The sequence below is a fragment of the Bos taurus genome, chromosome 4, assembly GCF_002263795.3.
Source record: "Bos taurus isolate L1 Dominette 01449 registration number 42190680 breed Hereford chromosome 4, ARS-UCD2.0, whole genome shotgun sequence".
In the NCBI taxonomy this organism is placed as follows: Eukaryota; Metazoa; Chordata; class Mammalia; order Artiodactyla; family Bovidae; genus Bos; species Bos taurus.
The window spans coordinates 59,864,536-59,892,295 of NC_037331.1; the positions used below are offsets into that span (position 1 = coordinate 59,864,536).

General features: G+C 44.1%; 1 protein-coding gene across 5 annotated transcripts in view; it reads left to right on the top strand.

Annotated features, from left to right (window-relative positions):
• The first annotated feature begins 3,476 nt into the window (after window positions 1–3,476).
• Window positions 3,477–27,760, top strand: part of ELMO1 (engulfment and cell motility 1) — a 582,500-nt gene continuing 558,216 nt past the window's right edge. For 3 of the 5 annotated variants that reach the window (XM_059885500.1, XM_015469366.3, XM_005205454.4), the window contains exon 1: window positions 3,524–3,719. The gene's annotated coding sequence lies outside the window, so the exon portion shown is untranslated. Of the gene's footprint in view, window positions 3,720–27,760 lie in introns of all 5 variants that reach the window. The other 2 variants (XM_015469368.3, XM_015469370.3) reach the window with 1 other exon arrangement.

Below are 27,760 nucleotides of genomic sequence, written 5' to 3' on the forward strand. Positions count from 1 at the left end.
TTTTAGTCCATGAGTTAAGTCACTTGCATAGGGTAATGCAGCTAGTAAATGTCAATGCTGAAATTTATGTCCAACAACCAAGTCCAGAGATAGAGCCCTTCCACATGATACCACCACAATGCCCTCTCTGCACAGAGTGCCTGCTACAGACCACCAGCTAGCCCAGGGTGAAGGTGGACTTTTCTAAGGCATTTGACACATCTAAGATGTTTTTATGAATACAACAGAAAAATAAGGCTTGGCAATTGCACAGTTAAGAGGGTTGTTATTAGAAACTGAATGAACCAGATAACCCAAAGAATGCTGACCCCCACAATGGCAGAGGGAGTTTGTTAATAGGGTGTCACACAGAACCTTAGCGTTCTACCTGACCTGCAGACATGGAGAGACACTGGACACCTGAATCAAATCCAAAGAGACCTAGAGATGGTGGACCAGAGAGTTTGGTTTCTAAGACTAACCTTGTAAGCACGGACATTGCCTAATGGTAACACAGCAAATAATCTTCAGTCTTCCCCTTGCACTGGATGAATCTGAAAAATAACTGCCAAGAGCTTAGGCTACATCGGTTCAGTTCAGTTGCTCAGCTGTGTCCGACTCTTTGTAACCCCATGGACTGCAGCACGCCAGGCTTCCCTGTCCATCACCAACTTCCGGAGTTTACTCAAACTCATGTCCATTGAGTCAGTGATGCCATCCAACCATCTTATCCTCTGTTGTCCCTTCTCCTCCTGCTTTCAATTTTTCCCAGCATCAGGGTCTTTTCCAATGAGTCAGTTCTTCACATCAGGTGGTCAAAGTATTGGAGTTTCAGCTTCAGCATCATCCTTCCAATGAAGATTCAGTATTGATTTCCTTTAGGATGGACTGGTTGGATCTCCTTGCAGTCCAAGGGACTCTCAAGAGTCTTCTCCAACACCATAGTTCATAAATTGCTTTTAATGTCTAGTTAGTTCATTTATACTTTTTAAAAAGACAGAGACAGGTGTCCTTTACAAAAAGGTGAAAGAGATTTGAAGCCCTATCACCTGAAAGGAGTTAGATAGATGAGAATGTTTAATCCTCAGGAGAGAAAGTGTAGGTAGAATTCTAGGGTTATCTTCAAAGATCTGAAAGGTTATCTCCCTAGAAAGGATGTGACTTACTCCGTGTTAACTGCAGAGGGCAGTACTGGGACCAAAGGTTACAAAGAGGTGGAGTTGTCTAATTGCTGTGAGAAGTTCCCTGTCTACCCTTGGAACAATGATGACAGCTAACATTTACTGAATGTTCATGATGTCTGCACTAAAGGTCTTTATGTGCCTGAGCTAGAAAGTTGTGGATCAAATTCATACTTATTATTATAAGCATCTCATCATCATTAGTAAAGGCCCCATTTACTGACTGCTTATTAAATTACCTCATTTGATAGCTGCCCTGTTGACTGTTATTACTGTATCATTACTGTTTTACAGATGGGGAAATAAAGAAGCGAAATTACTTTCCTGGAATCATCCTGCTTTAAGTTATTGGTTTATAATGATCTGCACCCAAGTATTCATGCTCCTGATACTAACTCCTGGGGTTATGCATATAATAAGGGGTCAGATCAGAGTGGTTCACTAGAAATATAATGTGAGCCACTAATGAGAACCATGTGTATAATCTTATTTCTTCTAGTAGTTGCATTTAAAATGTAAAAAGAAACCAGTAAAATTATTTTAAATTAGTATATATAGTATACATTTATGTCTTAACCCAATAATTAACCCAACTGAATCATCACATCTAAACTATCATCATTTGTTGGAATGATGTAATCAATATTAAAATTATTAACCAGCTATTTTATCTTCTATTTTCACATGAAGTCAAGTGTCTACTTTACACTTACAGAACATCTTAGCACTAGCCACGTTTCAAGCATTCAATAGCTGCTTGGAGCTCTTGGCTGCTAATGGACAGTTATTATTCAGTCGCTAAGATGTGTTCGACTGTTTTTGACCCCATGAACTATAGCACACCAGGCTTCCCCGTCCTTCACTCTCTCCCAGAGTTTGCTCAAATTCATGTCCATTGAGTCGGTGATTTTATCTAACCATCTCATCCTCTGCTGCCCCTGTCCCCTCTTGCAACTCAATCTTTCCCAGCATCAGGGTCTTTTCCAAGGAGTTGGCTTTTGGCATCAGGTGGCCAAAGTATTGGGGTTTCAGCTTCAGTATCAGTCTTTCCAATGAATAATTAGGGTCAATTTTACTTAGCATTGATTGGTTTGACCTCCTTGCAGTCCAAGGGACTCTCAAGAGTCTTCTCTAGTACCACAATTCGAAAGAATCAATTCTTTGGCAGTCAGCCTTCTTTATGGTCCAACTCTCACATCTGGACATGACTATTGTGAATAGGTTTGACTACATGGACTTTTGTCGGCAAAGTGATGTCTTTGCTTTCTAATACAGTCTAGGTTTATCATAGCTTTCCTTCCAAGGAGCAAGCATCTTTGAATTTCATGGCTGCAGTCAGTGCAGGGTTAAAATTTAAATCTCCTTTGGGGCCTAGGTGGTGGAGCGGGTGGGATTGAAACCTAAAAAACACCTTTGCTTACATTCTAATGCCTCCCTGTCCCAATTTATCTCCTTTGCCAATTTCCAGGGAATGCATAGCAATTGTCTTTTCCTTCTCTGGTAGAGCCAGCATAGATACTTCAGAATTTTGGACAGGACAGGTGTTTCTCCTGCAACCTTGCAACAACTGTCATTTCCCTTCTGGCAGCTACTCAGTTAACGTGCTTGATTTCTGCTTTAAAAAGGACTAAAATAGGTTATATGAATCAAATAATGTACCTTACAGACCAAATTGGGGATAGAACGTCTTTATGCAAAGTTATGCAAAATTAGGGAATCCCTGGCTTAATTGATGAGAAATAAATCCCGTGGTCCGTAAGCGCACAGGCGACTGTGAGGAGGAGGAAACGTTCTGTCGTTAATTTTGTCGAGCTGTCCAAGAGTCCAGCTTCAAGTAGCTTTAAAACGGCCCACCGAAGTTTCCCCTCAAAATCCCAAACCAACTGCCAAAATTGAAAGCTTGTAAAAAAATGCCACGCACTCCCGGCCTCCCGGAGGTGGCGCTATGAGGGTGACGGAGTTAATTAGTGCCTGCAAAACGCCGCTTGTGAGCTCATCCGAGAAGTCATGCTCTGCACACATATTATTTATAGCAGAACTGAGGCGTGCACGGTGTTTGACATTTCTATCTCTTTAAGTAAGGGGACTACAAAAAGTCGTGGGCACCCCCATCCCCCCCCCCCCCCCCGGCGAAGTGCGGTGGGCAGGCAGCAGAGCGCGGGCTGGAGGCGAACGCGCCAACCACGCGGGTCCCGGCGCAGGTGCCGGGGGCGCCGGCGGCCACTCCGCAGCGTCTGCTCTGTAGGAGAGTTCGCGGCTAATCTCGGGATGCCTTGCAGATGCAAAATGTGTCTCTGGCCAGCAGGAGGAAGGAAGAGGAAGTGAGAGCAGCGGCAGCCGGCGGCGCAGCAGCCGGCCGACCCGGAGTGTAAGTGCGTGTGCTCGGACGAGCGAGAGCGGGCGAGGATGGGCACGGGATAGATAGAAGCAGAGCCACTCACACCGCCGGGGCCCCTGAGCTGGGCGACAGAGTCTCCGGCTCCCCTTCCACGGTCGCGGGGTCGCCAGAGATCTTATCGCTGGGAACCCTCGCCGCCGCGGTCCTGCGACCCCGGGCAGGTTCGTAAAGTTTCCTGGGCTGGCGCGGCGCCCTGACTCGCTGACCTCAGCGCGGCCCGGGAGGGACCTGGGGCTGGGGCGAGGAGGAGGCGTCTTGCTCCGGGGGACTCTGGGCGCCGCGGAGACTTTTGTTTCCTTTCTGGGGGCGCCGCGGCGCAGGCGGGGGTGGCCGCGGGCTCGGCGGGGTGAAGGCTGCTGGCGCGCCCGGGCACTCCGCAGTTGGGGAAGTCAGGGCAGAGGGGGAGGCGGCAGGAGGAATGGGAGCCGAGGGAGGGGCGCCGAGGAGGGGGCGCAGGGCTCGTGACCGGGGAACCAGCCGAGAGGTTTCGGCCAGGGCTGGTTGCAGGGGGTCGACCTGGGGTTGCGCTGCTGGAGCTGGGGGACTGGGGACTAGGGACGGGGAGAGTGGGACTGGGGGCTTGGGCACCACAGAGGGTGCGCGGGAGAAAGGACTGGCAGCGAGGACTCCCGGCTTTTCTCAGGCGCTCGAAGATGGGAGGGAATCCCCCGGCAGGCGCGCTCCTGGCAGGGGGCGGTGATGGTCTAGAGGGGTGGAGGGCCCGGAGGGACGCGAAGGGGCGGCAGGGACAGCTGGGAGCCCCGGACGACTGTTAGTAAATACCCGCCTCCCGGGGACACTCAGAAGTCCCGGCTGGGACCCGGAAAGGAGGTGGAGGGGGTGCGGTTCGATGGGTGACCCTGGCATCAGAGGAGGGGCGCACGGGGCGCGCCTTCAGGGAAGGGAGGTAGCAGAGTTCTGGGGGCCCTGGAGTCCGAAGCAGAGCGGGGCGGCTAAGATCACAAGAGTAGCTTTGAGGAAGAGGAAATACAGAACTCAGCCGGCCGTGGGGTGCGCGCGTGTGTTTGGGGTTGGGAAGTCCGTGTGGTGCCGCGGGCGCGCGCGAGGGCGGCGAGCGTGTGTATATGTGTGTGTGTGTGTGTGTGTGTGTGTGTGTGTGTGTGTGTGAGAGAGAGAGAGAGACAGAGAGACAGAGAGACAGAGAGAGACAGAGACCGAAAGACGAGAGGGGCTCTGGAGCCCTGGAGTCCATGCCGCTCAGTGACCCTCTGCCGCCTAGATGCTGTTTGAAATTGACTGATCCGGACAAGGGTTGTTGACGGTGGGACCTGCGTTGACCTAAAGCCAAGGGCTTGGACCCCGGTGGTGTGACCCGGCTCTGCGGGTCTCTGGACAGCCCCGGGGCCTCGCAGGGCATACTCTGTGGTGCCCAGTGCCCCAAAATTGGGCCTGCTAACATCACTGGCCTTAAATGATACGAACTTAGATCGTTATATTTAAGATTTCAGAGAATCTGTGACAAGGGTTTCTCCACCCTTGAGACAGAGGCCGCGGTGCTCCCCACGGTAGCGCTGCCAGTGACTCGGGGGTGAATTTTTGAGTTGTTCTTTTTTTGGTCTATAAAATAAAAATAATTAATGACCGGCATTTATATATCAACTCTTTGAGGATAACTTTGGGAACTAGAGGGGCCTAACACCACTCAGGCTCGCTTTCAGATCCAAAAGGTGTCAGTGGCCATTACCATCAGCCTCCTTTGATCATGGTTTTCCATAGTATCTCACCTCCATACCTACTGCCCAAGGTTGTTTCAAAGTGTATTGTTCCCCAGTTTGTGAGTTGGAAGGTCAGATCCCCTGCTGTCATGTGGGGGACATTTTTTTTTTTCTTGTAGCTGACCTCTGCCCCTGCTCTTTACTGCGGTAGATTTCCTGTCTCTTAAGGGCTGTGGTTAAATGTGCATATATATTGCTTTCTTACTATGGCTTATGACTTGATTTTGATTGTTTTTAATTAGATGGACTGGATGTCCTCTCAGAAAATCTGAGGGAATGACCTTGAGTGTTCAGACTCTGCAGGAGGGAAGGGAACTGTGAAGAAGCTGGATAGGTGTCAGGGAGGGGCAGGCTTCGAGGCTGGCCCACACCTGAGATGGTGGAATTCGGGAGGAGACACATCTACCCCTTCTTCTTTCTGTCTCATCTCTCTGCCCTTCTTGACTGCAGCAACTCTGGTTGCCTCACATTCTCCTTTTTCACCAAGTTCTGTCCCCAGGGTCTTTGCACATATTATTCCTTTGTCACAAGGAGCTTTCCCCCATGTGTCCAGATGGCTCACTCCAATGCTTCCTTCAGGTCAGTTGTCAGTTTATAGGAGGGCTTCCCTGATGACTGTAGAATAGCAACCAGCCACTCCCTGGTCCTTTTCAGTCTCTCAGTTTTCCCTCTAAACATTTATTACCCTCTGGTATTATATATTCATTTCTTTGTCTGCTTATTGTCTATCTTGACCATTAAAATGGAAGTTCCACAAGGGCAGAAACCTTGTCTTATTTACAGGGCCAGAACCTAGACTGATTCCTACCTAGTAGGTGCTCAATAGATACTTGTTGACTGACTAAGATGGGCCTTCATGGGAGAGGCTCACCAGGGAAATATGTCGAGAAAATACTATAGCATCAGGGACAAGTAAGAAAAGACTTTTGCCTTTTCTCCTCTGTTGTCTCCCCATGCTCAGCCGCACCTCTTGCAGATCCCTTTCTGCCTTGAGTAAACTCCTCCCTGTAGAATTTCAGCCTGAAGAAAGGAACTGAGAAATGATTCCTTGGGAGAGTGAACAACCAGTACAGTTTATTAATAACACATAACCGCTTTAGATCTGGTATCTGTTTCATCACTCTCCTTGGAGAATGTCTTTTTAAAGTGTGTGTTACTTTAGCCAAAGGAAGACTCCCCTGGGAAGAAAGGTATTACTGTGAGTAGAGTGAAGTCAGAGACGGCCACTGTATGCCACTCCACTCCCCCAGCAGATGGGAGTGAAGGAGAGGAGGAGAGGGAATAAAGGAGGAAGGAGAGGAAGATAGAATGGAGCTGGGTAGCAGATGCTGGGAAGAAGAGAGATGAGAAAAGCCCAAGAGAAGAAAAGTGAAAGAGAGGAAATGGGACGAGGGGCTTCTACAGTGCTGTTAACAAATCATACATATTTATTAAATTGAGATAAGACAACATTTGAGTGTTTTAAAGTAATAAATAACCCCCCTTTGGGTTTTGGGTGTGAATGGGTGGGGATAAAGGTGAAGGAAGGGCATGCTTTGAAGCCCTTGCAGAGAGGATGTGGCTGGGGGTGTGCCAAGGGGCTCCAAACACACACTTTGCTGACATTATCATTTTTCTGAACACTGTAGGTTTATAGGTAATCATTCCTATGGAGGACATATCCTGTCTGGATCTAAGACAATGGGTACCCTTAAGGTTTGTAACTGAAGCCTGCAACCACTTTTTAATGCCTGAAACCATCCAAGTGGATCATTTGATTTTTAAGACATCACAAAGCCTCTCTACATTACCAAGCCTCAAGTGTTTCCTGCTAATTACTCAACTCCATTTCTGCTTCTTCTAGTTAACTAGTGTTTTTAAAGCTTAGGGTTGCAACAAGGAATGGATCATAACATCAATTTCTTAGGTCCAGACCAGCAGTTGAAAACACGAAATAGAAGAGAGTACAATGGAAAATAGAGTGTTTTACAAAACAGATACCAAATTTAAATGCCAAATATATTACTTAATATGAGTCGTGTTGAAAAAGTCTGTTTTAATAATGCTAGGCATATACAATTGGAGAAGGAAATGGCAACCCACTCCAGTGTTCTTGCCTGGAGAATCCCAGGGACAGGGGAGCCCGGTGGGCTGCCGTCTATGGAGTTGCACAGAGTCAGACACGACTGAAGTGACTTAGCAGCAGCAGGCATATACACTTTAAATCATTTGCCAAGGATAGTGATCAAAGTGTTCACGGGGTCACACTTTAAGAAACACTTAGCACCCTCCCTCATTACAAAATGCTATTAGTTTAATCTCCTGCAAGAGATGCTGTTTCCCAGTGTTGAATCAGATGCGATAAAAGCATCAGCCATTGACTCAACCTTTAAAATACTACTGTTTATAGAACTCAATGGTCTGTTAGGCCCCAAGAATGCCATTTTGACAAAGCTGGAGATCCAGGTGTATGGTTTTCACTTTAGTGATATAGAAGGGCAGTAGATTGTATGTAATAACTTAGCATAAAATGAGTGAAAAATACTCTTTTCTGGCTAAGTTTTAGTTTAGAGCTTATGAGGTCTTTAAGCTTTTGAGGTCTTTGGAACTTACTCCACTGAACTTTTTCTTTCATATTCTACACCTCACAGTTCTCAAATGCATGATTTTAATTACTTTCAGAGGTTTGCAAAGACATAAGTAATCTTGTCTGGTGGCTGCCACACTGCTGTGATACACAATTAGATTAAGCTTCTTAGCTGACCAGGGCTTGGAACTGGCCAACCAAAAAAACAAAAAGGCTGAGAACTTCAGTACCATTCAAAACATCAGGATTTTGAAGACCAGTTACCCAGGGAAGAGAGTGTGGCTCCCATGAAATGTGTGTGGCCTGTGAAAGCCTTTGAATATGCCTGGTGCGGCACTTTTAGATACAGCAAAGCTAGCCTGAAAGCACAGTGTACACACTGCTTGCAGTTTTTGGGTCCCTGGATAATTTAGGTTGTCTGAGTGTCAACAATTGGAACTTATGTTTAATAGCCAGAACTGAACACCTCAGGTCACTCTTATGATCCATGATTAATTTAACTTGTGACTTAGCACTATGATTTCTGAACTTTTTTAAGATAAGTGCAGGTCAGTTTGAGCAGAATTTTGTCACCAGCCTAAGGTGGGGTGAACAGCCAAGTATCTGGTAGGAATCTGTGTGGGAGAGGGAATGCTAGATCATCAAACAGTATTAACCACAGCAACAACCTGGCCTACTACTGAGTAGAGAGATTAGTCACATGTATAAATAGAAGGAGATGATGAGTCTCAGTTAGTGTTCTAGGCCCCCACAAACACTGATTTCCAGAATCTGAGCAAGATTATTACTGGAACCTTAATTTTAGGAGTTGAGGCTACCGTTTTGGCTATTTTAGTTCTAACAGTTAATGCAGGGAACATAACTTTCCTCAGTAGAAAACACTGGCAAGCGTACTACTTGTTGGGCTCCCGGACTGCTGTGGGTTGGTTGGGTTATACTTGCTGGATAAGGAGCAGAGGTTAGAGGGCGGCAGGAGTGAGTAACTCTGACTGAGCATTGCCCCAGTGGTCTTGGGGTCACAGGATTCATGCTACATCTTCCTCCTTGTGCCGGCAGCTGACATGCTTCCTCCAGGAATGCTGTTTTGGAGACAGTGGGGAAAAACTGGTATAGTGTTCTTATCCATTTTATAGAAGTGGCCTGGAGAAATGAAATGTCACTGTTGTGCTTGGCTAGTAGATCTGAACCGACATCTGCCCTTTCTGACTCTTTATGCTGCTGTTTCTTTCACATGCCCCATGACTCTTATGTTGACTGCTTATTCTTCTTGTTGGTTCTCTTGGACTAGCCTAGTCTGAGGCCAGGACCCCCATGTCAAGCTATGCTGCAGCCCATCCAGGGTACCCTTCACTCCTATATGCTAGTAGAAATGCCCTGGGTTCTGATGGATGTGTCCTGGTTGCCATGGCACCTAGGGATGCGTCTGTCATCACTGAGGCCAAGTTGTTCAGTGCCTAACTTTGTATATCCCATTCCAGAGCTGACCTCTTTAGTCCTGGGAGTCAGTGATCCTTCTCTCAGGGAGAGTACGCCCATCACCTAAGCTCATGATATTGAAGCATATAAGCCAGAATGCAATTCATTAATCAAAAATGAGACTGAGGTTTGCCAAGGAGAATAGACACATATTCTTTAACCAACAGTTTTTTTCTCTTTGTGGATGAGTCATGATGAAATCAAAAGCGTGGAACTACTTGGTGTGGTGGTGATGGGGACCAATTTGGAGGAAGGAATACATTTAAAGTATCTTCCAGCTAGTCATACCTTTTTTGCTACTTGTCCTGCTCCATATATTAATACCAACCAAGGGAACCAGAGACTAGAGTCTTTAGCCAGGATGGTTTCTCCATTGGGTGATGCTGAGGCTGCAAATTCTCTTTTTGTTCATGCAGGCTATTGCCAATTCTATGTTGATCCTTTGTGTCAGGCAGTCTCAACCTCGCACTGTTGACCCTTGAGGCTAGATGATCCTTTGTTGTGTCCTGTGACTCTTAGGATGTTTACTAGCTTCTCTGACCTCTACCACCTGATGCCAGGAGCAGCACACTGGTGTGATAAACAAATATGTCTCCAGACATAATCAGTTGCCAGTACCCTTCCCATAGTAAGAACCACTGTTTGGTTTTCTTGCATGAATTAGTCCAACTCTGGGCTATCCAACAGGCTAGACTTTTGACAGCAGTTATAAGTGGCCCAGTTTTCTATTCACTGGTGATTCCTTTGCCCTAAGGTGGCTTTTTCACACGTGGGTGGTCTCACCCTTTATGTTCATTTATTTCCTCTAGTTCTCCAAGTTTCCTCTCTAGCTTCCTCTCCTAAAACTGCAATTGTTTTCCTAACCCAAATTGCTTTCAAGTCAGTTTCATGTGTGTTTCTTCCTGTCACCCTCTGGTTGAAAAAAAATGTAGCTAGTGATTTTATGTCTCTGTTTCCTCACAAGGTCTTGAATTCTGGCCCATGGTTACCGCGTTAGCTATATCCTCCACATAATGGGAATAAAATCAATGAAACAGGAGGATGGTCGCAGAATTTAGATGGGCTTGTTCATAGGTCTCTGTTACGAGATTAAAGAACTGTCTGTGTGGGGATGAATTGAGAGGGTGAAATGCCTCCTCTGCTGGTAAAATACACCTTGGCTAGTTGGGTAGTGATAGATACTAATGGTCCGTTAGGTTGATCAGGACATTGCTTTAAGATGCTGCTAGATGTGGAGTCCTTTTCCACCCCGTCCATTAGATCCCTGTCCAACTCTTGCCACATTTGTTTTCTTATGTAATTATCTGTCAACCTTTTATTTACCTTCACTGTTGTGCTGCTAGAGCAGGGCAGCGTCTAGTGGCTTAGGCGATGTAGATATAGCGATATTGCCGGCTCATGTACTAGCTGTATCTCCCTGAGGCAGCCACCTTCTTACAAATCACAGCCCTGTAGCCAACCTCCACCCTTCCTTCCGCCCTTTGTGCTTTTTTTTTTTTTAGTTTGAGATTGCATTTAGAAAGCCAGTGTTTTGTGCTCTGGGGTTCTGTGGCTGAGCAGTCCTGGATGAGCTATATTTTCCAGGCTGCTACACACAATTACCCTTAATTTCGAAGCATAATGCATTTCAAAATAATTTTTTTTCCCCTGTTTTCAGGCTCTTTTATCCAAATGCAGAGCCACAGCTGGCTCTGCCCTTGGCCCCCAGAAGGCATGTGGCTTGGGAGGTGGAGCCAGTGGAGGGACTTTGGTTAGGTTGCGTAGTTTTGGCTGAGTGAAGAGAGAATTCCAATAACACTCAGTAAGACTAGTTTTGCCTTGACTCTTGCCCACTTTCACCACTGCCCCACCCCATCATTTTCAGAGCATTTTTATAGTGGACCATGTGCCCTCGTTATTCCAGCCATGCACCATTCTGTAGGAAGTGGCGAAGTATTCAGACATTTAGATTTGGGGGATAGGACTGATCCTTTCATACACTAAAATAGTAAATGTTTGTTGTGTATGTGTGTGTGTGTGTGTGTGACAAACACACACACAGACACACACACACACACATCCATGTAGCTCTCCTAATATTGAAAGGTCTTTATGAACAAAGAAACTCTTCTATCACCTGCTAAATCCTGTTTTCTCCAGTGCTTATCATTTTTATTTTTAAAGCAAGTCAGTATAAATGACATTAAATCAAAATTTTTATCAAGGAATGTATTTGTTTCCATCATCCTTAAACTTACTTTACTGCCAAGTAGTGACTTCAACTCGTTAGAACTACTTTCTCAATTACTGCCTGTTCTTTGAGGATTTGGAGAAACATTTGCCTGGATTAGGATAAGAGAAGCACAATAAAAGTTTATTTATTTATTGTAGTATATATATTTTAAACGGGCTTCCCTGGTGGCTCAGTGCTAAAGAATCCTCCTGCCAATGCAAGAGATGTGGTTTGATCTCTGGGTGGGGAAGATTCCCTGGAGAAGGAAATGGCAAACTCACTCAAGTATGCTTGCTTGGGAAATCCCATGGACAGAGGAGCCTGGCAGGCTGTTAGAGTCCATGGGGTCGCAAAAGAGTCATATACGACTTGGTGACTCAAACAACAGTGAGAATGTTTTAAATGTGTGCCTTATACTTAAATATGCATATAAGTATTTTTAAGTTGAAATATGATTGGGCTTATAGCATGCTTCATAATACTTCATTCATTCAGTAGCCATTTTGATAGCATTTTATGTCATACAATCAAGACTCTTGCTGGTCCTTATAAGACCCACTTCAGATGAGCAGTTTGGTGAGGGGAGCGGTCACAGAAACAAATTCATTAATAGATAGTCATAATAGAGTGTGACAAATGTATGTTTAGTGTGTGTAGATCACAGAGGAAGGAGTTCACAATGAAATGACTTTGAGAATGTTCTGGAAAGCTGAATGTTAAAAGAAAGAACTGGTTAAGTCTGGGGAATACAGCAATCAGCGTGGTGGGGAGAAAGTTTGAGAGATGCCTTGTGTCAACTCTTCTGGGAGCTGGGCATTTGGATTGAGTGGAAAGGAATGCTAAACGATTTTAGGCAAGAAAAAGACTCAGTTGGAATTCAATAAGGAGCATAAGTCCCAGAGCCACAGGGAAGATAGATTGGATGGTACAGCAGGCGGGAAGTGCCAAGGAAAGATGGAAGCTGTACGCCACTTCCTTCTAGGCCCGCCCGAGGAAACACACAGTCTTGATCAAATGAGTAAATAAAACTTCCTGTATAAGTGCAATTCCATTTTCAAGTCTGAGGAGTGGGCCAGTCCTCTTCCTTTAAAGAGACAACTTTCAGAGGGCCAACCTTTCCCCCTCTCCAGGCTGGATTCAAGCCAGAAGGAAAAAATATTGGCATTGATGAAAATAAAAGATTTGGCGACTAAATGGATTTGGAAAAAAGGGAAAAGTCTTTGAGGTTTAAATCTAAATAAATATGTGTTGGTTGAGGGTTCTTTTCTCAGCCTCAGATTTTATACCTTTCAAATGGGCATAAGTCCCTACCTCTTAGAGTTGCTGAGGTAACTAAACATAATAATGATTGTAAAATAAGATACCCCAAAAGTACTGGGTTGGGTTGGATTTGCTGTGATTGTTGATGTTATCATTACTGATGCAGTAGTTTTGATTCAAGTTTTTTATTCAGATATTTTCCTGAAATCATTTAAAGACATACATTTATTATTTTATCCTCTTTAAGTAGCTTGGGGAATTCCTCCTAAAATCTTGACTAGACTGTTAGGTTGATTTACATATCTTTTCTTCAGGAATACAGGAGAAATAGACTGTAGGTTAGGGAAAATTACCATTGATTGTGAATTAAAAGAACTGACATAATGAATAATGTTAGCAACATGGGGCCCTCAAATAAAAGCTCTTGTAAATGGATCTCTATCCCCCATTCTTTGACAACTAACCTGGAATTTTACTGTTTTATTATTATTTTACTTTGGGTAGAGAGAATTGAGGTTGCTAATTGGGGGTGTTTCCCTTTCCTTGAATTCAGCCTTCCTGAGGCTATTTGTTCTTATTTGGTGTGGAGGGGAGCCCCGTGAGAAACCCCCAGTTTGTGGAGCAATAGTGGAGAAGTATTTGGCAGGAATTTCATTCAGTTGAACTGGGTTTCATATGATTATGCTGCATGTTAAGGACTTAGCTTAGTGGTTCCAATAATGCTTTGTAACTGTCCCTTTCTAAGTTGTTTGGAACTTCTCATGAGTAGGGGATGGTTGAAATGTTCACTGGCAGGTGAATGGTAAGAAAGTATTCATTTTTCTTCTTTAATTTGAGCCTATAAATCAGATTAGAAAATATTCTGGATATAAGCAATAGGAAACTAAAACTAGGATGTCTACAATCCTGAGTGTACAGCCACAGTATAGCTCTGTCATCCCAGCGTGAGTAATTGTACCAAGTTTCTCTTTCACAAGTGCCCCAGGTTGGACAGTTCATTTTATGGCCACCTAAGTAGAAGCCACCTGTTTCCATTTCTACTCATTTTCCCGGGCCCTTTCCAGTTTATTTGGATGCCTTTTCTACTTCATGCTCCTTCAGGATGGCAACAACTAGCTGAAAGGCTCACCAGCTCATTAAGCAGTAGCTCATGTAGCTGCCACTTGGTACTGGCTTTTATGAAGTGGGTTGAAAAAACAAAAAGCCTCAACATAGACACTAAACTGCCATGAAGTATGGGTGTAGGAGAGAAATGTGCCAAGTGAAAACTACTTCTCCAAGTCTGTGCTTTGAAAAGTATAGTCCCCACACCCCTTTTACTATAGTCATGAAAAATCTCTTATCTAATCACTATAATCAAATCTTGTCTGGTACCTGACAAATTATACACTCTCTTTAGTGTACAACAAAATCCCCAGTCACGTTCTCTTCTCCCAGGTAGGGTGATAAGTATGGATTTTTCATTGCTAGATTGTCAGTTGTGTGGTAAGGCCTCTTTACTATCTATCAGGATTAGTATGTGGCTTTTAAATAGGATCCAATGTTAAAATAAATGTTAAAGACCCATACAAAGATTTATATAGTGAAATATAAATTTACGATACGTCACTGGAGAGTTACATCCACAGCAAAATATAGATCAGATCAACAGTGATTCAAACATATTCATTCACCTTGGACCCGTTTATAGATAATACATGTCAGGGAGACTGGCTGCAGAACAATGCAAGGCCCAGAGAAACAGTATAATAGCAGTTTCAATGTTGAATTTCACTCTTCTTTCAAAATCCAGGATTTTTCTGTAGCACATCAAATGCGGTAATGCTCTCTCGCTGCCGTGTCTCTGTTGATTTGTCTAAGTCATTTTTGCCTCACTTGAACCCGTTGCATTGGAATATTATGTCTACTTGGTGAAGGATGGGGAACAATGCTGTGAGAACTTTGCTTCAGGAACATGTGAAAGAGTACAGTCAGGGCTGCAAGCCCTTCATTACCTGAGCCAGGGCCAACTGCTGGCAAGATGGCAGAGAGGAGAGGGCGGTAATGGTGGGTTCATTTATATCCTCGTGAAGCCTCATTCTACTGTAGTAGAAATTGTGTTGTGATTATTGCCAGCTTATTTAGGGCCATTTGAAATCATTCAAATATGCTGATAACAATTCCAGCATTTGAAAATGCCTTGAAACAGTCTGAGAATCGGCACCTGGAGCCGAGAATGATAAGACTCATGAAGGTGTACAAAAATATAGGAAGTAAGTCATTGTGAAAACCCCGAGGTCTGTTTTTATTTCAGCATATATTTTTTAGACAATGAACAGGCTTTAGGGTAATTTTTTACAGCCAAATCAAAGCAAGGCCCAGAGAAATGGCATAATAGCATTTAATGTTGAACTCCACTTTTCTTTCAAATTCCAGGAATCGCATTAGGAAGAGTTGGGCTCATCCTTTTGAAATGGTAAATGCAAAGGAAGGTATCTTGTAACATAGGTAGGGGAAGGGAAACCACCAGAGGACTTGATTCTTCCTGGTGCTGGAGAGACCCTGGAACCTTTAACCTTTAGGAGAGAGATCAGAGTACGTTTAAATTCTTGGTGGCTTCTGTGGGATCTGCATCAGCTGCCAGTGTTTGCTTTTGAAATACTCTTTAATTCCTTTGTTCATCCACAAATATTTATTGAGCACCAGCTATGTACCATGGGTATGCTAGATGATACATAAACAATGGTGGGTCTCCTTCCTAGGGAAAAAAAAAATAGCCCTGTAGCTGATGTCATGGACTTCTTAGACCTCAGTGGAGGAAGTGTACATTAATTACAGAATCACACAAAAAAATGTGGCATTCAAACTGTGCCGAGGGCTATGGAGGAAAAGGTCTGATACTGGGGATTAATACAGCCAGAGCTGGGAAGGGAAAGAACAGATTTTACTGGGGAAAGAAGAGTCCCTGCCTATGGCTAGTATGTGTGAAGGTCATTTGAAGGGCAGACTTGGATGTTGAAGGAACTGAAGCTAGAACACAGGGCAGGGAACTCTCCAGGCCTGGATTAGACTGGAAAAGAGGGCTCATTGGGACCATGGGTCTGGGCCTTTCTCAAAAGAGCAATGAGCAATCGCTGAAGTGTTTTACCCAGGGGAGTGATGTGATCACATTTATGTTTTGCAATAATCTTTCTGACTTCAGTGTGTTAACTTTTACATCATTTAAAACTGGTCACAATGTGACCTCACTATTACTACTTTTAGAATCTTCACAATTTCTAAAATAATCAATTGAGCCACTAGTGTCTCCTTCAGATTTTAGAGAGCAGTTTAACTGAGTGATTTAGCATGGATATCTCAACCACTTAAGAAGGATAAAGTCCCTAGTTCTGTGGTTCACAGACTTCAAAATGCCTAAGAATCACCGGGGACCCAGAAACTGCGTTTTAACAAGTCCCTCAGGTTGATTCTGATGCAAGTGGCCCTCTCTCCACTTTAAGAAGCCTCATCCTAGAAAGTGCTAGAGAGTGAAAAAAGAATTATAAACCTCAAGGTAAAACATTATCAGGCAGCCAGTCCAGGATAGAACCTCTTTATTGCCTGGATTTTAGCGTGGGCCTGTTCTCCCCATACTGGTGGGATTTTCTTACAGGGCACCTGAAATGGATTCTAAATCCTTTGGGTTTCTTCTCATTTATTTCCTAATCCTTTCATATGCAGCTGTTTTCTCAGATCTATGGCTTACTACTTCTGTGTCTCTGATATTTTACTTTTCATTTTGTTGCCATTTAATAAGAATCTTCTTCTGTGCATACTAGGTCACTTCAGCAGTGTAGGACTCTTTGTGACCCTCTGGACCATAGCCCACCAGGCTCCTCTGTCCATGGGATATTCCAGACAAGAATATGGGATTGGGTTGCCCGTGCCCTCCTCCAGAGGATCTTCCCGACCCAGGGATCGAACCTGCTTCTCTTACATCTGCATTGGCACGCGTGTTCTTTACCACTTGCACCACCAGGGAAGCCTGGGAATCTTCTTAGATAAGGCCCAAATGAAGCTATGAGGTGGGGAGGTGGTGGGAAGCCTGCCCCGATGAGGAGGTGGTGAGAAGCCCTTCCATGGGTTTTGCTCAGTTTGCCATCTGGAGCAGGAGACTGGCACATTGTGCAGGGGAGAGACCAGTCAGCCCATAGTTGCCACAATGTCGAATTTTTTCCAGGGACGTAAGGGCCCCACTCCAGGACTCTTGCCTGGAAAATCCCATGGATGGAGGAGCCTGGAAGGCTGTAGTCCATGGGGTCGCTGAGGGTCGGACACGACTGAGCGACTTCACTTTCACTTTTCACTTTCATGCATTGGAGAAGGAAATGGCAACCCACTCCAGTGTTCTTGCCTGGAGAATCCCAGGGACGGGGGAGCCTGGTGGGCTGCCATCTATGGGGTCGCACAGAGTCGTACACGACTGAAGTGACTTAGCAGTAGCAGTAGCAAAGGGCCAGGGATACCAGGGGGACTACTTTCGGGAAGGGCGTCTCCTTTCGCTCCCCTGTTCTGGTGCCGTCTTAAAATTCTGCTTGGAAACCAATCAAGAGGAAGAGAGTGGGCTCACAGCGGTTCCCCAGGGAAGTATAAGAGCCCAGAATTCCTTCTCAGGTGAAATCAGGTAGAAATGAATATTAAGGGCGAATTTACAGCAGAAAAGAAGTGACGGAAAAGGCATCAGGTGGCGAGAAGAGAGAGTGAAGTACCCCGAAGCCACATGTCCCTGTGGTCAACACGACCCAGCTCAGTGGTCACCTCCTCTGGGAGCCCTCCGTGATTTCCCCATGTGCCCTCCTGGCACGCACTAGTGCTTCTCTGTGCTGTCTCTTCACACTCCGCTTCCGGTCTTTGTTCCTGGGTCGACTGCGGGTATTCCCAGTGCTGATCCCGCAGCAGGTGCTCAGTGAGCATCTGCAGGAAGAAGCGCTATGATGCATGCACGTGAGCCCAGCGTCCTTTTGGAAGACCTTTTAAAATGGCTTCTTTATCGCTGAGTTAGGGCCCCAGGGACAAGTGGTTGGGGGATGCCTGGCACGTAATTCTGATTGCTCTCAGTTTTGCTGAAGACTGGTCCCGCCTGAGGTCACTGTGATGGAGGCACGGGCCAGACAGATGTCAGATGTGGGAGGCGAGCGGCTGCTGGCTTTGCAGTGCCCTAATCCTGTGGTGGCAGTGGTTACTGCTTTTCTGTCATTCCACTGGACCCAGACGTGTGTAATGAATGTTCCAGAGGAGAACACCAACATTGTCAGCGCGTTACTGCCTGCAGAAGTATTTATACTTCATGTGTCTGCTTGTAATTCTCTCCTCGTCACCAGAAAGCCTATGGGGCGGAGATATCAGGAGAACATAAGTTGGAAGAATGTAGAAAACATTTCTTGGCTTCCACCCTGAAACTTCTACCCCCTCTGTGTCTTCATCCACGGTTCAGCCCGTGTTGAATCTGGACAATCTGTTTCTCTCTTCCTTCCTCCCGGTGCCTGTGGGCGACCAAGCATTCATGACACATGCTGGGGGCTGGGATCCTTACCACATCTGTGGTTACCTACATTTCATTTATTACGTTCTGAGAGTATCATGGCCTTGATAATTTATGTTTCTCAGCTAAAATCGCACATTATTTTTCTAGCAGCTATCAAGGGTTTTAGCTAGCAATTGAAACTTGATAGGTGTCGTGGCTCTTCATTGCTGGAACGATTTATCCTGGTGTTCAAGTGCTGAGCTGAGCCCATTTCTTTTAAGCCAGATAGCACACACACACAGTAAACCCCAAACTTAAGTGTTCTGAGTTCACTCTGGAGGTGGAGTGAGTTTGGGCCTTTGGAGCCACATTCTCCGACCTTCCCCAGCCCTTTTCAACTTCAATTAGATAACCAAACAACTCCTTGCTTCCCCACTGTGGGGATCATGCCAATTGCTGAGTATGTCTACTTGGATTATGAATTCTAGGGCCGAGGAAATAACCAAAGCTTGGAGTCAGGGACCTGCTGCAAGATGGATCTCAGCTGAAACTCCACTGATCACCTGAATTGGGCCACTGGGGACATTTTGGGTCTCTTGGAATTAGTGTCACTTCGGAGTCAGTGACCAGTAATCCCCCAAAGGTTTGATTATTTCCCTTTCCCCATTGCACAGTCTCCCTGAAGAGGCTGTTAGTCCCTCTGGGGGAAGGCTAGGAGAAAGATTAACAGTATATGCTTTTAGCAATGTACCAGGGCCCTTCCTCAAGGGGACCCACCCTCATCTTTATTTAAGGGATTTTTGGGTCTACAAACTGGTTCAAGTTGGGGAATTAATAGAAGGGCCGTGACTCTGTTTTTAATGGTTCAGGTTGGACTTGCATTCACTTGACCTAGAGCTTTTCTGCTTCAATGGCTCCAGTAAGAATTTAGTAGGCTGGCTGTTTCACCTTTAGAAATATCATAATTGACTCGCCAATACCATGTGCATACTGTCGATTCAGTTGTGTCCGACTCTTTGTGATGCTATGGGCTATAGCCCGCCAGGCTCCTCTGTCCATGGCAGGAATACTGGAGTGGTTGCCATGTCCTCCTCCAGGGGATCTTCCTGACCCAGGGATTAAACCCCACATCTCTTCTGTTTCCTGCATTGTAGGTGAATTCTTTATCCATTGAGCCACACCCCATAGGTCTGTGCAAAGCTGACTATTCTGACTGCTGCTTTGATTCTGCTGTCTATATGGGAATCACGCAACACTAGAAGGTCCTTAAATAGAGCCCTTGACTGGCTTCAGGCCTGACGCCCTCGCTCTCTTACACACTTTGCTGAGCTGCTTTGGGGGAGTGACAGAGGCAGGATCGCCACGGCTACACAGATGGAGTCTGAAATTACTCATCCCCTACTTGCTGTGGGCAAATTCATTAAGCTCTCATAGCTTCCATATCCTCTTGTATAAATGGAAATGGTGTCCATGTAATGTCATGAGAAAATGAAACATGTCACCAAGGAACAGAGTTCCTTGGCTCCAGCCAGCATGCAATAGATGTGAAAGGATACATACTTTTTGAGCCTCTCTTCAAAAATTGTGTGTTCAAGGCCAATGGTTGGTTAGAGGGAATGGAATTAGGAGTCACAAGATGCACCATTCCTGTATCTTTCCACCCCCTTCTGGTTGGCTGACTCTGAAACACGTGCTTGATTTTAACTTTTGTAGGGAGAAAAGGCCATTTCATTAGAATTGGTTATGTCCGCAAAAGCATTTCATGAAGTTTGTTCTTTGAATTAAGAATAGTGTTCTTAACATTAAGAATGCTCTTTGCATTGAGACTTAAAGTTCATTGTGTTTTCCACTACCAGATTTGCATGGGTCTTCTTTTAGAAGACCCTTTAGAGAAAATAAGGTCCCTAGGACAGGGGACCTTCTCAGTACTTGCCCAATGCTGTCGGGAGTCCTGTTTGTAGACCCCATTTGTAAACTTCGTTCACTGACTCATTATCTTTTAAAAAATATTCATTTTTATTTATCAGTGGCTGCACAGGGTTTTTGTTGCCGCACTTGGGTTTTCTCTAGCTGCGGTGCATGGGCTTCTCATTGTGGTGATTTTTCTTGTGGTGCCAGGCTGTAGGTGTGAGTGTGCACTGTCAGTGTGTAGTGGTTGTGGCCTGTGGGCTTAGTAGTGTGGCACACGGGCTCTAGAGAACAGGCTCAGGAGTTGTGGTGTGCTGGCTTAGTTGCCTGTGAGACATGTGGGATTTTCTTGGACCAGGGATTGAACCCACGTCCCCAGCATTGGCAGGAGGGTTCTTTACCACTGAGCCACCAGGGCAGCTCCCCTGAATCATTCTTTAAACACTCGACGCCGGGGAAGTGGTGATACACAGAATGTGACTTGCCTCCCTCCAGTGGGGGAAGAGGCAGTGATGGACACACCAGTAACTCAGTGTCGCTGGTCCTCTCAGGCAGGCGCCAACCGCTGTTTCTATTGGTCAATGTCCTGCTTCAAGGAAAATGTTGTGCCTCATGAGGTCTGTGGGCTCTGGTGGTCCAGGCATGGAATTCAGGTTCAAGAGGCCAGAGTCTTGGTCCTGAGGTTGTAACTCACTGTTATCTGTGCCCTCCTTGATGGCTCCAGTTTTCTTAGCTCTGTAATATGCAGGAAGGGGGCTGGATGTAATTGATGGATCCCAATCAAAGATCCGTGAATCAGTCAGCTGCTTTAGAATCATCTCAGCAGTTACAAAAACTTGGAATCTGGGTCCTCAACACAAGACATTTGGATTCTGGGTGGGTTCTGAAATCTGTATTTAAACAAAGAGTTCCTGCCCTAGTTAATGGTGATGTGGAGCCCCCTTGGGGAATCCCTGGATGACTTCTGATGCCTCTTCTTCGCTATCTCTCCATTCCTCATCCTTTACCTTTTGCCCTCTTAAATGCCTCCTTCAGAAAGCCTTCTGGCCTCTGACTGATTGGCCCACCATAGAGAACTAATTCATGCCTTGTGCAAAAAAAGAATGATAAAACTCATCAATTTGCACTTATTTACTTTTCTGTCTCCCTACTGGCCTGGAGGCTCCTGAATATAATGAAGGTTCCATATTTATCTTCGCATCCTCTGTGCCCTGCCCATTGTCTGGCAGGTAGAATGTGCCCAAAGGGGCATTTTTCAAGACAGCAAGGTAAGAGGGTAGTGAAACTGAAGATTAGCCCTTCTCTCAGCCTTTAGCACTTCTGGAAAAGATTTAAGAAATGTTTCAAATAAATCACTCCAACATATTTGCCATTGCCCATTGAGCTGATGCCTCCCTTTCAAATATCTGACTGTTCTAGAGGTATAACTGGATTCCATCCTATAGCCTTGAGACCACCCCCCGCCCCCCACCCCAGGACGGATGTGGGATCACCGAGAGAAGTGAGGTAGGGAGAAGACAAGTTGGAAATTAACTGATGGTTTAAATTCAGGTGTTTTGCCAATATAAGCCCTTTCAGTCTATGACTTGACGTTCCCTCCCTATGCCTCCTCCCTTCCCCAATTGAAAAAGACAGCTGACAATATGCGTGCCCAAACCCTCCTCTGGATGGAATAGAGTCACACTGAGAAAAGGAAAGTTGATTTCCTGGTTGCCCTCCTACTCACAGAGTTCTGGGTGGCGCCATCCCACACTATTTGCATCACTGAGCTACACATACTGCCAGGACTGCATCTTAAATTTAAACACATTCGCAGGAGGATAAAGAAAGCCCCAGGGAAAAAGGTGACACTTGGCCATAGAGGTATGTAAGCACTGCATGTTGTATGTTTTCCTTCTGCTTTGGTGTTAAGGACAGAACATGAATTAAAAAGTCAAAAGCTCATCTTCTGAGGAGCAATTAATTTGTGTATTGCTGTACTTTCATCTGTTGAGTCTTTGAATTTTTGAAAACATAAAGACTGAAAAATATTTCCTAGGGATCTCTCCTATGTGCCTTCTCACTGGATTGTTTTGCTTTTTAGGCTACACGTTGACTTAAAAAAGAACCAGCGTTAAAGAAAGAAATGTCACCGTAAGGTTCTGGTTCCTGATTGTCGTCCCCGTGACACAGATGTGACAGGACTCTAAGCATATACTCTGTTGTTCACTGGTTCTGCCCCATCCCCGTTCAGAGTCGAATGTTCCATTTAATCAAGGCAGTTAAGAAGCAATATAACTGGATTCATTAGCCTGAGTTCTGAATGCTCCTCTGAAGAGTTATTTTTGTATTCATACAATTTTAATATTTGGGGACAGGCTGTACCACTTTCCAGGTGCCAAAAGTGATCACTCAGTTTTTTTATTAAGTACTATTTTAGCTTCAAAATATTTTATTTTTTTATGGACTGCTGTGTGCCTTTGACCCAGTTCTCTTTTTCTTGGGATGTGTGTCCTGAGAGGATGAAGTTTATGATATTAGTAATACTTGGAAGTTTGATTCCTTTCAAGTGGAATCACTGTCCCCATCCTCCTCCAAAACATACATACACACACAGACACACACCATCCCCTTCCCAAACACGCATCCTTTATGTTGCTAAAATGCCTTTCGAGTATATATGGGGAAAACTGATTTTTCTCCTCCTTTTTGCATGGGAGAGGCCTTGGTCTTGTGAGAGAGAGCTGGAGTAACCAAGGTCTCTCTGAATTGGCAGACCTGGGCACTGTTGTCTTTATTGTCCTTTTTAAGCAGGACTTTTGTGTTCCTGGTAGATGTGCCATGGAGGAGGACCATGGCCTTGCAAGAATGAGAGCGTGCCATTCACAGAAAAAGGGAAGCTGTCAGCAGCTGTCTCCTCTAACTATAATTTGCCAGAGCCTGGAAATGAATAGGTGACAGCTATTAAAAGAGCTTTAGAATGATTGCAGTTAAAAGTAAAGATATTATAGACTGCCACTTAGACTTGTTTCTGCTCATGAAAGGGCTGAAATTTGGAGTCCATTAAATGTTTACAAAACAGTATCCTTGGTCTTTCTCTTAAGGACCAGTCTACAGTACTGTTTATGTCTTTCTCCATCTCCTCGTGGCTTTTCTTTTGCTGACATTTGAAGGAGGGTGACATTACACAGGAGTGAGCTGTGACACATTTTCAACAATGGTTGCTGCCAACCTGGGGTGAGGTGACTGGGGGTTATTTCATCTGAATGTTAAGAGCTGTTCATCATGCGCTTTTCCTGAGGGTGGGGTGGGTGGGTGGGAAAGGTGCTCCTGTTCCTGGCTGGGCATTGTTCTGCCTGTTATGTGCTTTTTTGCGAGTTTCAGTTTTGGAATTTGAGAATGTCTTAGCCCAAACATATCTTAAAAGCATCTCTCCACCTCTCAGCTAATGAAGCACATCCTAGAGATATCTTTTCTTCTGTTGTGAATTGAACTAGAGAATAGTGGTCCATTTTGGCAAACCATTTTGTTCCAAATAAGTACACACGTTAATTTGCTTGACAGAAAAAGAACATATATCTGAATTTGGGAGAGAATCCTAAATGCCATTTTTGTTTTGAAAAGTCACAGGCAACTCTGTGCCCCTTGCCATCTTAGATTTCCAGCTGTTAAATGATTTGAATCTAGTTTCTTAAAAGGACCCCTTTGATGGTTGGAACCATGATACTTGAGAGGGTCAGGTTAGCTTTTGCAAAATTCTGTTTGTAGTTTTTCAGCAGAGATGATACAGTATCTTCTATTGAAATGATCTTAGAGATCCTACGTTACTGTTTTCCAGTTACTTGGTGGAAAGATGTTGAAGATGAATTAGGTATTAATGCTGGCTTTTAAAAGGTATTTAAATAATTGTTCATTTTAATGCATATTGGAAAAAGTATAAAAGCACATCAAACCTATGACTTCACAGACTTTTTTGCGTAGGGTGAGACTAAGGTGAAATAAGAGCTTTGAAGAGCTAGAGTGTGGGAAATGCTCATATAATCCAAAGTCTGCCTTTTGCCACTGATGAGGCTGTATACAAACCAACTCACCAAAAGCTGCTTAGTGGTGACATTGAGACAGGAATCCCAACAGTGTGTTACACTAGTGAATAATATTAATAATAACAACAAGGACAGATAACCTTTTATGGAGCGTTTATTATATGTGATGCAAAGTGATTTATACATGTTATCTCTCTTAATTCTCACTACAGTCCTTTGAGTAACTACTATTAATACTCTTATTTTATAGGTAAGAAACTTGACATTTAGATGGGATGAATAGCTTGCCCAAGGTCATAGAGCCAGAAGGAGGCAGAACTGAAGGGAAAGATGGACTGCACATTAGCTGATCTTAGGTCGCTGAGAATAATTAATATCAAAGATGACCTTGAAGAAGGGTCCTTTTATTAGGAGATTTGAAGGCCTGTGGAGCAGATATTTGTTGAGAGCCTAAAAGTGTGCTGAACTGTGAGGCACCAGGCATCCAGAGACTTGCCTGGAGACTCTTGTGACTTAAGGGTTTTATAGCTTTGTTGAAGTGGGTGGCTCTCATAAAAATTGCTTGAGGATATTCTTTTTATGTATGAGCATGTTAAATGCTCAGAAACCTGCAGTTAGAAATCTGTTTTCTTCTGTAACATGACAGTTTTCAAAATTAATTAACCACAGTTTCCCTCTTTCTTAGATAACACCTATCACATTTTACAGAACCAGTTTTCTGTGGAGCACCCATTTGGCACCTCACCTAATCCTTATAACTCATTTTAAACATGAGAAATCTAAGGTCCATGATGATTTGACCAAAGTCAAAACTAATTGTTGGCAGAGTTTGTATCATTTGTTAATTTATTCAGTGGGTGTACATCCAATGTATATAACTGCTATTGCTATTATTTGGACTACGTATTGCTCTTTGGGATGTTAAAAATAAACTGTTCCAGAACTTGAAGTAAGTCTGTTGGTCATCCTTGCTAAGAAGTCCAGTTCTGAAACCATTGACCTTAGACAGTCATTAGAAGACAGATTATTTATGAAAGAAGTCACATTGGAAAATCATCTCTATAGGTTTCTCGGCATTGCTAAATTGTTTCATTGGCTGGAGTTTCATATCACATCTGTTTTTTGATTCCTGGGCTTTGGGCCATGTGCTACAGTGCCAGATTCTCTAAGGTTCTACCCAAATTGCTAATATCAATGGATTCCTGAGAAAGATATAGTTTGTTCAGTTATAATAGAGATGGGACACAGAATTGTATCAGATGGCTAGTCCTTCATGGCTTCAGTTTGGAAGAACTACCTGTGGGTACTGGTAGTGTGTCCATCTGGCCATTTTCTGAACTATATAGCACACTGTGGCCTTGTAAATCTCTGCTCAGGGATACTGAAAAGGACTCACGGAAGGATACAAAGCTTCTGTGAATTATACGTTTCAAGTATACAAAAAATGGCTGATGTTGGTACAGTACAAAGGATCGATGAGTCTGCTGGGCTAATGGTTCTGAGCTGCCCAGATGGAAGACAAAGAAGGTCAACAAAGCCACTGGCTTTTCCACTGGAAAAGGGATTTCTAACTGAGGAAGACCATTCTGCTATGGAGGAAATGATGATTTAATCCTGGTATGCTCATGGATCTTTTACAGTTTGCTCTCTTATCCTGGGAAGGGGGGAAGTATCATGCTAAATCTTGCTCTGCATTCCGCAGGGGACTCTGCTTCTAACGGGCCCTCACGCATGAGGCCTATCAGCATGGACTTCAGGAGGGAACACTTTATCTCAAGCAGATCATTTAATTTAGGAGAAGGGTATCCTCAGTTTTATAGAGGGATATTTTAGTGGTTAGAAATGCCATCTCTCTGACAGAGGGCACTTAGAGCTTAAAAGAAGAGAAAAGGAAATAAATCTGACACTGTCTGTCAAACTCATTTCTATGTTTCCCATGAGAATCTGGGTTTCCCCAAGAGAGTATTTCCCTGAGAAGGGATTGTTTATTTCCTCCTATGTGGGTTTATGGATCAGAGCAAAATCAGACATTTAATTCTAGGTAAAAGAGGTAAAAAAAAAAAAAAATCTTAAAAAGATTAAGAATTGGGATAGATGTTTGAGAAGTTATATAAAATGGAAAGCTGCAAGTTTTATTTAGTCTCAGAAACGAAAGCAAAGCTGTAAGAGGTTAAGTATAGAGACACAGGCTTAATCGTGTCTATAGGAGTTTACTGTGGGCTGTGAGAGGAATGCCTGACCGCATAGAAAAATGACTAGAAGGGAAACGGTGGTCATGTTTCCCTTCCATAGTTTTAGGAAGTAAGCTGTAATATGAAAGACATCGGTAAAGGTCAAAATGGTACTTGGAGCTTGAAAGAGCCAGATCTGAACCCCACATTCTCCATTTACTGGATATGGAAATTTAAGCAAGTTATGCTATATTTTCAAATCTTAATTTCTTCAGCTGTAAGATTTAGATAGTAATACAGACTTCTGTATGTATGTAGTGCTTAACAGGCCTGGCACAAGGAGTGCCCAGTAAATGGTAGCTTTTATTAGGAACTATAAATAGGAAAGTATCTAAGTGATGCCCACCACACCTGGAAGGGAGCTCTGAAATGCCCTGCTGAGGTGCTGTGGACCCTGTGATTTAACTGAGTGTGGCATCATGCCTGTCCGATTTTGTTTATTTCCAAAGAAATCTTATAGTGCATCATTATGGAAACACATTTTGGAGTTCTTACAATCAGTTAACTAATTCTAAAACCCTTTTCCTAAATAGCAAGGCAGGTGTTGCCTGCTTCATCTGACTATTTGTACACCTGTTTAAGCAGTTAAAAATCCACCAAAAACATTTAAAATTATGAAAGCCAATTGCTTCATGACTAAACAAAATTCCCTGAAAGTGTATATTCCTGCCAACAGCTGAATCCTCTGAAAGAGGCAGGAAAACCACATGAGCTTCTCTCTCCTAATGCTGTTGATGTGTTGGGACTTGTACCATGTCCCTTAGGCCAAAAGGAAGCACAGATTTGGAGGGGGGAAATCTGACGAATTAAGCCAATAACATTCAGCCTCTTGGCCAGAGAGATGTAAATTCTTTGTCTAAACTCACAGAAATAAGTCTTTCAGGGCTGAAAAAGACTGATAAATAATGCAAATTCCTCTTTTTATTGAATTTATTTCTCTGGATGCTATGTATATAATTGGTAATCAATAAACTTTATTTGCTGGCTTTGTAAAATTGTTTCAAGTTGGGAAAGAGATGAACCTGTAGTGTTGAAAGAGAAGAAAGCTAATTTTCTTATGCTGGGACTGACTGTAATCTTATTAGCCAGATGGTCTAACCATCAGAGCTAACCAGTCAGACTAGGCCACAAATATCTCAGTTGCACAAAGCAATTGGATTTATGAGCTGCAATCTTTAAAGGTCAACTTGTGTATGGGGATAGAGGCACCTCTTGTCTGTGTTTTGGGAGCATAGGTTGGCTCCCTGGCCCTACACAGGTCAGAAACACCACTGACCATCCTTTGTGGCTTCAGCTTCTTGAGTTTAAA